This window comes from Phocoena sinus, chromosome 11, assembly GCF_008692025.1.
Source record: "Phocoena sinus isolate mPhoSin1 chromosome 11, mPhoSin1.pri, whole genome shotgun sequence".
NCBI lineage: Eukaryota > Metazoa > Chordata > Mammalia > Artiodactyla > Phocoenidae > Phocoena > Phocoena sinus.
Window position 1 is genome coordinate 19,074,401 of NC_045773.1, and position 14,071 is coordinate 19,088,471.

The window sequence follows — 14,071 nt, forward strand, 5'->3', positions numbered from 1 at the left end:
CTGGGTTCCTGGCCCTGCAGTGGCGCAGCACTCTTCAGAGTAGAGGCAAGGGCACAACTTCATCAGAGTTCCCTGGAGTATCTGGTAGAAATGCAGATTGATAATCTCTGGGCAGGAGCCTGCATTTCAAGCTGGTGCCCTCGTTCCATATCAAGGTTGCGGTCCAGGACCTTGGTGATTGACAGCCAGTGAGACCGAGTAAGCCTAGGTGGGAAGCAAGTGATGGTGTTGCCGGACTTTTTTTTTTTTTTTTTTTTTTTTTTTTAATTTTGAGACCTGCATGTCATTTTAAAGCATTCACTTTTCATTTACTCCAAAGTTCTCCATTATTTTCACTCCCCCTTCCTTCTTAGATCAAGCAACCTTCTTCCTAAAATCCTTTTCTTTGGGCCTGAAATGCATCTTTCTGAATGTCCTTGTAGAGAGGTGATAAACTTTTGTTTGTCTGAAAAGATCTTTTTATTTCACCCTCATTTTTGAAAGGTAATTTTTCTGGGCATACAATTCTAGGTAGATAGTTTTTGCCTCTGGACAGTGTACTGGATCATTTATTTGGATACTATCTTCTCTTCTGGTGGGTTTTTTGTTTTTTTTTTTTCTTTTAAATTTCAGTTGCTTTGTTTTTCATTTCTAGAGGTCAGAGTTTTGGTTAGAGTTATAGAACTTGATTTTATAGTATATATGCGTGTATTTTATATATGTATATGCTATGTATTTTTTAGTATATGTACTGTGAACACCTAAAAAGCTATAGTATAGTATATAGTTTGTGGTATTTTGGTTAGAGTTATACAGCTTATATTTTATAGTATATGTGCATGTATTGTAGTGTGTATATATATAGTATGTATTTTATAGTATATGTACTATAAATGCATATTAAAAACTATAGTATCTGTAGTTTATATAGTATTTTGGTTACAATTACAGAGCTTGTATTTTATATATATGTGTATATGTGTATGTATGTATTATATGTATGTGTGTATAGAGTGTATTTATAGTATATATACTATAAGTCCATATAAAAACTACCGTATATGTCATTCATATAGTATTTTGGTTAGAGTTATAGAGCTCGGTGGAGATGGAATTCCGCATTGGGTCAGTTGGATTCTTAACAGAACATACAAGCGAAACCAGAAAAATTCCACACACCACGGTGATAGTTTATCCCTGATTCTTGGATATGCCTGGGGACTGTAATGTTTTAGGAAGTCAAACCGGACAGCACTAATGATACTCTTAAGCGTTGATTGACCAACTTACACCTTAGCTAGAAGCCAGACGCTGCTCCCATGATGAACAGAAGCGTGATTCCTCCCTCCTCACTGCTGTTCTTTGGTGTGTCTTTCCTGTTTCATCCGCCTGTAAGCCTTTGACCGTGATGTCCTGAACTGATGGGATCCCTTTTCCACCCCATCTTCCAGTTCCTTCCAAAACTTGCCCAAGATAATCGCTCTCGAAAGCCCTTAACTGCCCAGACACCTACTGTGTTTTCCTGTGTCCACTCGTGCAGCTTCTCTGTGCTTCCGAATCCCTGTAGAATTGCAGACCTGAGCCGTGGCGTAACCCTAGCCATAATTTGTTACATGGGTTGCAAGGGTTCTTTTTCTTGTCTTTTTTTTAATGTGTACTATTAAAGGGTTAGCTGCTGTCTTTGAAAAATGAGGAAATTTCCCAAAATAGTCATCTGGATTTCTGCCTTTGTTCGTGGAATTGAAAGCTCCTGTAGCCCTGGGTTCACGTTGCCACGTGGCAATAATGGGCTTGTGGAGCCACTGGCTGCCCTCTTAGCTGAGAAAGCCCGGGCCCTCCAGTCTGCCGCCTCCCTCCTCACTCCCTGTACCTTATACCTGGCCTGCCTCGTTCACTTGCATTGTCTGCCTGGTCATTGTGGGACGCCTTAGCTTTCCCCGTATGAACAAGGAAGCTCAGGTCGGAAAGGTTAAGTATCTACAAGGCCTTGCAACCAAAACTCACTCAGGCAAGCTGCAGTCAGAAGAGTGTCTAGTGCAAGGTAGGCACACACAATTTTTTTTTTTTTTTTTTTTTTTTGCGGTACGCGGGCCTCTCATTGTTGTGGCCTCTCCCGTTGCGGAGCACAGGCTCCGGACGCGCGGGCCCAGCGGCCATGGCTCACGGGCCAAGCCGCTCCGCGGCATGTGGGATCTTTCCGGACCGGGGCACGAACCCGTGTCCCCTGCATCATTAGGCGGACTCTCAACCACTGCGCCACCAGGGAAGCCCTCAGCGCCTTTCTTTTTGCTACGTGATGTTGACTTAGTAGCTTTGCACAGCTTCTGTGAGCCTTGGAAATGCTTCTTGGGTGTTAAGGCTACTTGAAGTTTGGACGATGGGGCTTTATCATTTGGACACAAACTGTGATTGGCAGTATCCACCTTCCTTGGCATTTTGGTAGAGATACAGAATCTCAGGCCCAGTTCCAGACCAATGAATCAGTGTCTGTGGGGATGGGACCCAGGAATCTGTATTTGAAAAAGCTCTTCAAGTTATTCTTCCGCGTACTAAAGTTTGAGAAACACTCATCTATAGTACACGTGGGCACTGTTCCATAGGAGTTGGAGCTGTACTCTTGGGACAGGAATGGAAGCCTTCCTTGGGCACCCAGTGAATGTTGTCAGCTGCCGAGGGCGCAGGTGCACTAAGGCTTGGCACTAGTGCCAGGGTGAGAATTCTTCTGCTCAAGTGCATGACCCTCTGCCCACAGCTCAGCTCTGGTATTGATGGCAGATCAGCAGAGGAGTGATTTGTGTTAAAAACCTTCTTTTTAATCCGGAAGCTAATAGTTTAGGTTATTTGGAATAAGTGTGCTTTAACCAAAAAGACAAAGATGCTGAGAGGAAGAAGGGACGTGGAGAGCATCAGTTAATGACCTGACCTTGCAGATGAAAGAACTGGGATCCTGAGGCATTAAGTGGCTTTCCTGGAGCCACACAAGTGACTGATGACAATACTGGGTCCAGGATTCAGGCTTCTCCACTCGGATGTCTACACGTTACGTAGTATGTTTTCTCTTGATGGAAATATCTCCGAGTCTTCCTTCTTCTGTAATTCATAAACATTTGTAGAATTATTTTGGAGGAAAATGACTGTGGTTACCTCTCTTCCCAGTTTGGATGTTCACTGTTATGTTTGAAATAATTTTATTTTCATATGTTTTTATCTTCTGGAAAAGAGAGTTACTTAATAGGAATCAATACGTTTATCCATGTCAGATTTGAGCTAAAGCAGCTTATTGTTACCTGGGCACTTGATAATTGGACAAAAAATATTTTTGTAATGCCAAACTACATAAAATATTTGGCACAAAGTCTGCAATAAACAACAACCTTTCAGGGTATGTGTTCAAGTAATTGGTAACTGTATCTTTCAGAACATTATTTCCGGTTCATATTTTACAGCATCGCACTTGATATATTGACATACCCTCGTTTGAAAGGTGTTTTCCCCTACCTCTAGATTCTATGTCTGTCGTGCTGTTTTCAAGTTTAAGGAAGTGGTGGTTTTAGAAGTTACATCTTAGCTGTGTGTAAAAAAAAAAAAAAAATTTTGTATTGCAGTGTCCCAGGAGCTTTTGCTGACAATTCCAGTTTCCGAACGAAACATTTGGGCAATGGTGAGGGCTTCAGTCCCTTGTCTGATTTGCTGTCAACCATGAACGGACGGATGTGATGCATGCTGGCCAAAAGGGTGAGTGACATTTACGATTATTCGTCTGAAAGTTCATAAGACTAAATGTTGGCTGAAGGGGTCCTGCACGGTGCAGGAAACTGAAAAAAGATCCCAAATTCATCAGAACAATGACACTGAAGATGAGAGGCTCTCGTTTCGAAAGAAGAGTCACCCTGTCATTGTTTAGTGGTATAACCTTTTTGGATAACTTGAGCAATGATCTTAGGATTTATAAAAGACATAATAGGACACGGAAGAACTTTTTTTGTCTGTGTGATTCTTTTACGCATACACCGAAGGGTGGCCTACCTAGATTATGAGCTACGTGCGCGGTTGAAAGAGTAATTGCTTTTCTGGTCCCATTAAAACTTGGTGATAAAATGAACCACCTTGAAATAAGACAATAATAACCTCATCTTGAGTTGTGGGTGGTGGTGGGAGATTTAAGTCTGATTTGTTCATTGAGGAAGTCCCATCGCAAGCCTTCCACATGACTGGGGCTCTTGAAAAAGTTAAAAGGTTGGGAACTGTGGACTCTCAGATTTTCAGAAAGACTCGTGAGCATTTTTTTCTAGCATAGTTCTCCTCATCAGGTTATTCACTGTAATTTTTAGGGGGAAGTTAGAAGGGACGTGATGCTCTTTTTCTGTAGATTTGATGGCGTCTGTCATGTTCTTCAGAACTCACGGGCTCCCCTGTAGTAATGAATGAACAATTGTGACTCGCCTTTATCAGAGACAAGAATTGGTTGAGGCCAGGTGTTTTGGGTAAAAACTCTGACATCATTCAATGGGAGCTTTGTCATAAAACGAGGTCAGCTTTATAGGGAACCATTTGGTTTCAGTTTTGTAGTGAATGGCATTTAATGATAAGAACCATTGGCATAAACTCATCTTGTTTGTCTTAGTGGAGTTGTATTTGAAACAGATTCTATTTAATGGAGGGAAGTCTAGGGGAGTAGAAAGAGCACTGTATTAGAAATTGGGAGACCTGATAGCTAGCTGACATGGGGCAAGTTGGTCTGTTTTGATTTCCTATGTTTCAAATAAAGCAGGTAGGTTAGAGTGTCGTGTTTGTCAGTGCTAACAAGGCCCTAGAAGTTGGCTGTTTAAATCCCCTCACTTTACAGATGGAGAATCTGCAGCGCAGAGAGTCTGATGGAGATGTCTATGTCCCTGGGCTAGGTCCGAGCTGTATCCCAGGTTATTTTATCCTCGGGGATTCTCTCTAGCTTATCTCAATTACAGAGATTGTGACATCCAAGCCCCGCAATTCTGTAAACCTTCTTTGCTGATATGTGTCTCTTTAAGATGTTGTTTTGCATTTTGCTGTTTGGGCCAGCTTTTTAAAGATTTTACAGTTAGAGGTCATTTTGACAAATCCTTCCCATTTCATAGATGAAAAGAGCCCTGCCGGAGCAACCAGCCCGAATATCAGGCTCAAAGAGCCCGTGGGCTTTAAAATTCACTTCCACTTAGGCTAGTTTGGTATCTGACTACTTGTCCTTTGCATTTCATTCTGCTGGAGCTGGAGATGGAGGAAAAACAGAGTCTTGTATCTTCCTTACAGTATTCTTTCATGGCAAGAAATAAAGCAAGTAGAAACCTGTAACACATAAGGCAAGGGTGTACACCATGAAAATTAATAGTTAATGGACTCATGGAATTTTAGATCTGTTAGGGTGCTTTGATCATCTTATGGGGTGGTCCTGGGCAAGTCCTGTGCTTCTTTCTCCTGTGAAGTTCTCCTGAGGTTTTCTATTGCTAACCAGCTATGATAGACTTCTCTGAGTGGTCTGTAGACCAGTGAGCAGATAGCAGACATTATAAAAAGTTATATCTTTGGGGATCCAGGTAGAGTTGAGAACAAAGCCTGGGTCTGTCTCGTGTAAACATGAGAATTCAAAGAAGTGGTTGGAATTCTGCTGAAGGTATTGAAATAGCAACAAACTCAGGTTTGAGGTTACCTGTCATCTCTGTCTTCAGTACTGAGAGAGTCTGACTCAATGTCACTGTCATAAATTGATGTATGAAATTGAACAAAACCACATGAATGGATTTATTGAAGACTAGGCTTGTTTTATTCATTAATTTCATTTGGGTAAGGCCTGCTGTGTGAAAAATCAATCTGAAGAGCTGTAATGAAAATGATACCTCTTGAGTTGATAAAATACAGTTAGGCCCAGTCGATTACCAGTTTTTTCTAAATAAGGAAATGCTTTGTATTTATCCGATTGTAATCAGTTTGCCTTCGCTGTATTTTTAGTAGGAAGTGGAGATCCCTGAAATCTGATGAACTGGAGTATGTGTTCTGATTCTTTATGATTGTTTATCCTCAGAGTACACCTTCGAGGTTTGATTAAAGGACTGATTCTCTTCCTCTGTGATGCACTAACCTGGCCTGCGATGCATTGTATATCTGATAGCTAGTTAATCCTTCTGTTGTCAAAAACGTATTCATAGTCCTACGGCTTTCAGAACTTTACAGTTGATCGAGTAACCAAAAGAAGCATCAGTTAATTGTTACCGCTGATACCTTGGAGTCTCTAGGCACGAAATCAACTCCAATAATGAGTGAAATGTTTCATGGTAAGTGACCTCGTGATAGAACAAGGTCCCAGTCCCAGCAGTAGACAGCTAGAACGACAGATCTCCTCACTCCGGTGCAAAGAAACAAAGCCCTATGATAAAAGGTTTACGCAAGTAGATCATCGCGGCAGAATTTCAAGTTCAGAAAATGAGTAGTTAGGTAATGTACTCAATTTATGTTGGTGATAACCATGCTTGCATAATAAATTAGCTCAGGGGCAGGATACAGAGAAAGAAGGGCTGAGCACTTGAGGTGTCTCTTTGTGATGTGATTCTTTAACGCCCTCGCCAGCAGGGAATCAGAGTTGGCTCCTGTCTCCCCCGGCGTGAAGCTTTAGTTGATGTTGGTACCTATCTGATGCACATCACGAGACTCCAGGAGTGAAGACCGCCTAAGTCTGTGCATATTTAATAGGCAGTTAGCCACAGTGTTGTTAATAAATGTGACAATAACAGTCTGGATTTGCATAGAGTTTTCTCTAGAAAAGTTGACTGTAGACGGCAAATACGTTGGCTTGTTTGTCAGCCTGTGCCTCGGCGTTGCATTGTTCCTCCCAGTAAACTGTCGGTTGCTGGTGGATCTGGGATAAGAGTATAAGACAAAACAGCATTGTTTTGTCACTGGTTGTTTTTCCTTATTTGCCTACAGTTCCTCTTTGGGTCTCTCTCGTAAACAAATGCCTAGCTTTTGACCTACTAGAAAGAGGTAAAAACACAGAAAATAATCCTTCTCATTTAAGGCTTGATAGTGGGCTACTTGGTGGCTGGAAGTTCCTGGAGATTTTTATAAAACTGAAGACTGTGGATTTTGGTCATTGGTTTTGGGGTGGGGTGTGGCAGTGGTGCAGCTTCCGGGAGGAGGTGGGGCAGGTAGCAGGCATCTGGGAACAGGAAGGCTTGCAGGTGGGCTCCCCTTCTCAGCCGCCTTGTGCGGGAAGCTGTCAGTGGGCCAAGCCACTTTGTCGTGCTGAAACTTCCAGTCCCTGGAATTTTGACTTTGAAAAGTAATTTTAACAATTTAATAAACTACATAATATGTTTTATAAGCTGGAGCGAATGATCTTAAGTTTTTTGGTCTCTTTCCTAACACAATGAACCTAATATTGGTAAAAATACAGATCTTCACTCACGCCATAAAGACAGCCTAGATTTAATAAGCAGTTATGAGTGCTGGCAGCTGCCTATCAGATTGTATAACTTGGACTCCAGCACGGGAAGACAGTGTCAACTTACATTTTATCTGGGAAGTATTTTTGAGGCGTTTATTTTGCTTCTCTCTCTCCAGTCCCTAACCTAATACAAGTAATGTAATTGGCTGACTATTTTCCACATAGCTAATTGGCTAGGGGCCAAGGGGGAAACCATTGTCTGGCTTGATGATGATCAGAAATTAACATGACATTTATGTGGAGGTAATGGAATATATTAGTAATGCGGTAATTCAGGATGGTGAGAGGAAGAGTGTCTATCCTTCCCCACCCGTAAGCCGTGGGAGGAGTTCTGATGATGGTGAAAGAACCTCCAAGCCCCCTTCCCTCCCACAGCCCCCACCCAGTACCTCACAGCAGTGGCTAGCCAGTCTCTATGTCACGTTTACTGTTAAATTCTTCCCATAGAACTGTAAGACAAGCTAATGAATTATTCCATTTGTCAATTCAAAAAGAAAATCTGCCAACTACTACTGTAAGATTAAATTCCAATTAGAAGATTGCATTTAATTCGGAAGCTGTAACATTGTTTTAATGAATTCTCTTGGAGGTGACAGTTTATGTGAGATATATTTATATGGTGTAGGTAGATATCAATTCATTGGATAATGTTAAACATGTTACTTCATATATATTAGCTGTGAAATTTAGTTCTTCTCTAGTTATGTCCCCAAGGAGGTAGAGTCAGATGAGAAAACATATCTTCAAAGAAAGAACCCTTTCTGTCCTTTCAGATACTTGCTCTAAAACAGCCTTTTCTCACTTTTGTTTAAAAAAAAAAAAATCTGTTAAATTTCTGCATTAACTGAATTTATGATTCTTGGTGTATGCTATTTATAAAATTGAATATAGGTTTTATGATATAGGAAATTAGTCTAGGAATGAGAATATGATCCAATTTTGTAATAAAGGTAATCTGCATTTATATTGCAGATATTTTCCATTTCTCTCTAAGCCCCTTATGGGATTATACACACATTTTTCTGGACATACAAATTCACTGTAAACTTTTAACGTAGTGGGCAGGCTTTTGTTCCCCTGACCTCGGCACAAAGCATCGAATCCTTTGCCTAAATCAAAAGTGGCAAACATTCTTGACAGACTTTCGATTTTATAATTCCCCCACCCCTGCCCATCCCTACGCCCCTGGCAGACATCACTAATTGATCACATTCTCTCCTCTGCTCAGTGTGGGTGTGGCCTCAGAATTTCTCCACTTAAATTCTTGGAGGCGAGCTTACCAATTCACCACTTACGTGAGTGTGGTCAGAATCATGTCAGGCAAGTGGCTTTTGACTAGTCTTTGTAGTTTGTCTTTGTATATCCTATGCTTACCCCAGTATCTGGCACACAGCGGTTAAATGTGTGTTGTATTAATGAGAAGATCTTACGCACAGTTCTGGCAATTATGTGGTTGTGTAACCACATAATTGGATTTTTGACATCACGTGTATACCGTATTTGTATGGTTTGGTAGGCAGTTTATTTCCTACCTTTTAGCTGGTTTGGGGGTTATGTGTATGAAACATTATAGTTTTGTAGGTTTTTTTTCCAATTTATGTAACTTTGGAAAAGACAAGAAAGAGACTCTCCTCACCCTCTTGTAACCTGTGCATTAACTCAGGCTCAGACACACAGCAAGGAAGTGGTGGGGTGAGAGCTAAACTGAGACTTTCCCTCTCCGAGTGCAGTTTCTTTCTTAAAGGGAGGGGCACGCACATGTACCAGGTGCTGACCGGTGCAGGGCAAGTTTCTTGCAATTTCCTTTCGCATATTAATCTTGGTTTTTATCAATACACTGAAGCAAGCTGTACCAGGGAGGAAGGCATTCAGCTATTATATTTCAAATGATACCTTCCGTGATGTAAAATTCTAGGAACTTCAGCTGCATGGCATGTTGTTTTTGAAAATAATCGGTTTTCTCTTCACTTGGTTCAAATAATGCTTGGAGGCTAAGAGAAGGAAATTTCCATTCAGTTTATATGCAGGCTGCTGCCCTACGCTGTTGAGAACTGCCATCCTTTTAATTCCTCCTTAAAAGAAAAATGAGCAATTAGCATATTGAAGTACCATTTAGTTAATGTACATTGTAATTTCATTTCAACGTATTGTTTGATTGTTTGTGTTGGTCATGGTAACCAGACTTCTGGAAAGTGGTTGTGCACGTGTGAATTGGTAACCTGTTGGGCCATATTTGTAGGATATGGTTGGCTTTGGTCAAGGATTCCAAAATCTGTGAGCCCCATTATGGTCTGTTCTGGGGGTGGCTCTTGGATTTTGCGTACACAGTGTTTATTCCATGTGACTCCAACCAAGTGATTGGAAGAGGCTCATGAGATGAAATCTTTTTCATCCCTCCTCGTATTCTGTGAGGTTTTAGTAATATTGGTACCGAGTAATTATAGCAGCCAGTCATCGGGCATTTATTTTTCCTGCAGTGGTTTGGATATCATGTTAGGTATCTCATGTCATTCTAACAGCGTCTCTGTGCCCTGGATATTATTATTCTGGTTTTATTGTTGAGAAGACAGAAGCGCAGTGTCTAAGTTACTACTCAGGATCACACAGCAGGTTCTACAAGTGGGTTTTACCTCAAGGTAGGCCAGTTTCAAAGCCTGTGTCTTAACCCGGAGGGCATGCTATGTCCTCATCCTTGATTCCATGGTTCTCCAAGGGCCTTTGATTTAGGCAAGGAAGATTTTGTAGCTTCTAGTTGTCTTTGTGGAAGAAATGGACTGCAACTCATTTAAAATGGCAGCTTAATCTACACACAGGTTTTTTTTTTTTTTTTTCACGGTACGCGGGCCTCTCACTGCTGTGGCCTCTCCCGTTGCGGAGCACAGGCTCCGGACGCGCAGGCTCAGCGGCCATGGCTCACGGGCCCAGCCGCTCTGCGGCATGTGGGATCCTCCTGGACCAGGGCACAAACCCATGTCCCCTGCATCGGCAGGCGGACTCTCAACCACTGCGCCACCGGGGAAGCCCTACACACAGGATTTTTATAGGACCAGTGATTTAAAAAAAATGGGAATAACTTCTTCCAAAAATTTTTCCAAAAATATTCCTTACTCACCGGCCTTTTCCTCTAAATCTAAAATCTCCCAGTTTCATGCAGTTGGGCTCAGTGTTGCGTATTTCCTTCAGGTCCTCTTCTAAAATAAAGATGCTTTTGGTGATGGTGGCTCATGGAGTTCCTGTTATCCGAGGAGAGGAGTTTTCTTCTTTGATACAGTATAAACAGGCAACATAGGACTGGCAGGACCGCTGATCCAGAGAACGTGTGCAGGAAGGGAAAACCTGCACTCCCAGGCTTTTGTACCCAGGGCCAGAGCCAGGCATTGACAAGGTCAGGTCTGCCACTTTGTCAAGCGCATTTAGGCCCCTTGTCTACGGGCTGCAGGGACTTCTGTCCATCCAGGATAGACTTGCAGGCTAGAGCGCCAGGAGGCTAGTTTCAGGTATGCTCTGTGGAATTTTTCTTACAACATGTGCATTCAGTTATTATTAAGGGGATTTTTTTCTCCGTATTTTTTAATGTTGCATATTGGATTGTGTAAAGGTGAAATGGCATGTTTCCTTTACATCTTTCAGAAAAGAAAAAATGGAGCATAATCTTGATCTTCTAGAGTATGGGTGGTGGGCATATGGCGTTCATGATCACTATTTTCTCTACTTCTTTATATATTTGACCACTTTCATAATAAAAAAGGTGTGTGCATTGGGGAGGGGGCAGTGGGGGGCTGATCTAGCTCATTATCTAGCCTGGTGTTGAGAAACCAGTCACCGGGTAGAACCTGACAGACTCCTCTGTCCTCCACACCACCTTGGGCAGCCCTCAGTTGCTGGTGTAATTTAATTGATACGGAGTCTTAGGGCGAGGAGATGCTAACCGAATCGGCCAAGAGTGGAAGTAATTTTGTGGACAATACAGATAAAAATGACTTTACCTGACGTACAAGCCTTCCCTGAGTGACCTATAAAAAATGACAGTGGTTGAATAGCTGTCATAACTGAGCACATGTGACATGCCAGGGGCTATGATACACCAGTTATAGATTTTCTCTCTAATCCTCCAGTGGGCAGTGTTTGGAAGGGAGTACAGGGGACCTGAACCGAGGGCCCACTGGACTTGCTTCTCTTCTACCTCCAGGTCCTTGGGCTGTGTTCTTCAGTGTGTGATCCAGAGGCTATCTGAAACATGTTAAATATAGATTTTCAGGCCCACATCCAGGTCCAGGCCTAGAGCTTGGGCTCTGAATTAGAGAAGATAAACTCATGTCCTAGTCCCAGGCCTCACTTGGTAGGGTTACCTTGGCCAAGTCAAGGCTGCTCTCCAAACGTCAGTCTCCTCCTCTGCAAAATGGGGACAATGGTAGCATCTACCTCGTTGGCTGTGAAAAGTCCTTAATACAGTGCTTGGCGCCTAGTAAGCACTAGGTATGTGTTACGTGAAACTATATTTTAACCTTTCTGAGACGTTGGCAAATACCCTGACATAACTGGGAATGTTAAAGATGTAGCAGTTAATGCTCCAGGTGGCACTCTTTGGTGGATATAATTTAAACCTTATATATCCTAGAAGCATTTTTGGGTGATTATTAAAAACATTTAAAAAATCAGGATTAGAGTTTTTTACACAGATGTCTGAAAAAGAATTCTGTCACCGAAGTGTATAAGAGTTGACATGTATAAATATGCAGTTAGACAGTTTCAAAAAACGTGTATTATTTACTGATCAATGTGGTGTCTCCTTTGGAGCCATCACACTCAGTCATTTCCTGTCAGTCTCTCCAGGCTGTTATAATCAGACCATGGATATGCATATTAAGATACAAGAAAGTTGGTGTGTGTGTGTGGTGGCAGCTTTTTAATTGTGGATAATGTTGCTGCTTTAAAAAAGGTATCAGGTTAGTTTCCTCTTACGATGGTTAATAGTCATCAGAATTGCAGGAGGGATGAGTGGAGCTGAAACTCAGGATGGGGGAACACGAGGGGGGCTGGTGCTTCCAGGCAGTGCCCTAAGACAGGGAAGAGCTTTTTATCTGATCCTGGTGCTGAGTTCCTGGAGATTCCTTTTACTCTTCTTGCTACTGTGTTTCTTTGGAAAAGTTTTATAATTAAAAAATGCTTCTGTATGTGTGTGATGGTAGAAGGGTCATCTAACTTCTCTGTCGATGACAGGGATCAGCAAACTTTTCCTGAGCCAGAGAGTAAATATTTTGAGGTTTGCAGTCTACCTGGTCTGTTACAACTACTCGCCTGTGTTGTGCGCCAGCAGCCGTAGGCAATTCGTACGTGAATGAGCGTGGCTGTGTTTCCAATAACATTCGTTTCCAGATGTTTGAATTTCGTGTAATTTCCACAGGTCACTAAAGAGTAGCAGTAGTTTTATTTTTTCCCAACCCTTTAAGAATGTCAAAACTACTTGTAGCTCATGAGTGGAGGGTTCCATTTGGCCCCAGGGCCCGTGGTTTGTAAAGAAGATGGAGCATAGAACAGTGGTGAGGATTCAGTCCTTTGTTCTAGCTCTGTGAGGATGCTTGGGCCTGATCATTTGCTCTCCGGTTTCTGATGAAATAATAGCATCAGCTTTTGTTCACATTTCATCTTGAGATAGTCTTGTCCTATGTGATTGGATTATTGATTTAGAGTGACATTTAGTGAGGGTCTCTCTCCCCCTTCCTTTATTTAAGACAAGAAAAATATGAACCTGAAATAAAAGTGAGGTGGAGGGTAAAAGATGAAGTGAAAGGGAAAACAAGTCCCGGAAAAAAAGTGGACTCAGAAATGGACATATAAGATCTATATCCTCTTCAGCACCAGTGTTTTCTCATAGATGTTGGGTATCTCACCAGTGGAATTAAGGTTAAATTTCTCGAGTCACAAATGGACATTTTTGAAAATTTAAGAGTTAGGTATTACTTAAATATATATATATTATATATGAAATATGTAGCAAAATACTATTAGCACGTCAGTACAGTTTCTCCGATACTACTACTTAAATGCAACATTTAATAAAATTGAGAGGTTTAAGGAAAAATATAAGAATTATTTACAAGTGGTTCTTGGGCACAACAACACTCTTAGAGTTGGTTGAATGATTAAAACAGGGTTTTTTTTCCCCCCTAAATATCTCTTATTTTATCTTGAAGGAAGAATAGAGACCAGGAGGCATTTAATGTGTATCATTTGATTTTCCCTAAAGAAATGGCTGGAGACCAGAATGATAAAAAATGAGACAGAAGTAGACTCACAGACATAGAAAACAAACGTATGGTTACCAAAGGGGAAAAGGGTTGAGGGCAGGGATGAATTAGGAGTTTGATAAAAGGAGAACTACCATATGACCCAGCAATCCCACTACTGGGCTTGTACCGTGAGAAAATCATAATTCAAAAAGAGTCATGTACCACAGTGTTCATTGCAGCTCTATTTACAATAGCCAGGACATGGAAGCAACCTAAGTGTCCATCACCAGATGAATGGATAAAGATGTGGCACATATATACAATGGAATACCACTCAGCCATAAAAAGGAACAAAATTGAGTTATTTGTAGTGAGGTGGATGGACCTA

The 14,071-nt window shown here is 41.6% G+C and overlaps 1 protein-coding gene across 2 annotated transcripts in view; it reads left to right on the forward strand.

Annotated features, from left to right (window-relative positions):
* Positions 1-14,071, forward strand: part of FOXP1 (forkhead box P1) — a 601,805-nt gene that overhangs the window by 92,590 nt on the left and 495,144 nt on the right. The window contains exon 3 of one of the 2 annotated variants that reach the window (XM_032648540.1): positions 3,585-3,714. The gene's annotated coding sequence lies outside the window, so the exon portion shown is untranslated. Of the gene's footprint in view, positions 1-3,584; positions 3,715-14,071 lie in introns of those variants that run through there. The other variant, XM_032648545.1, reaches the window with a different exon arrangement.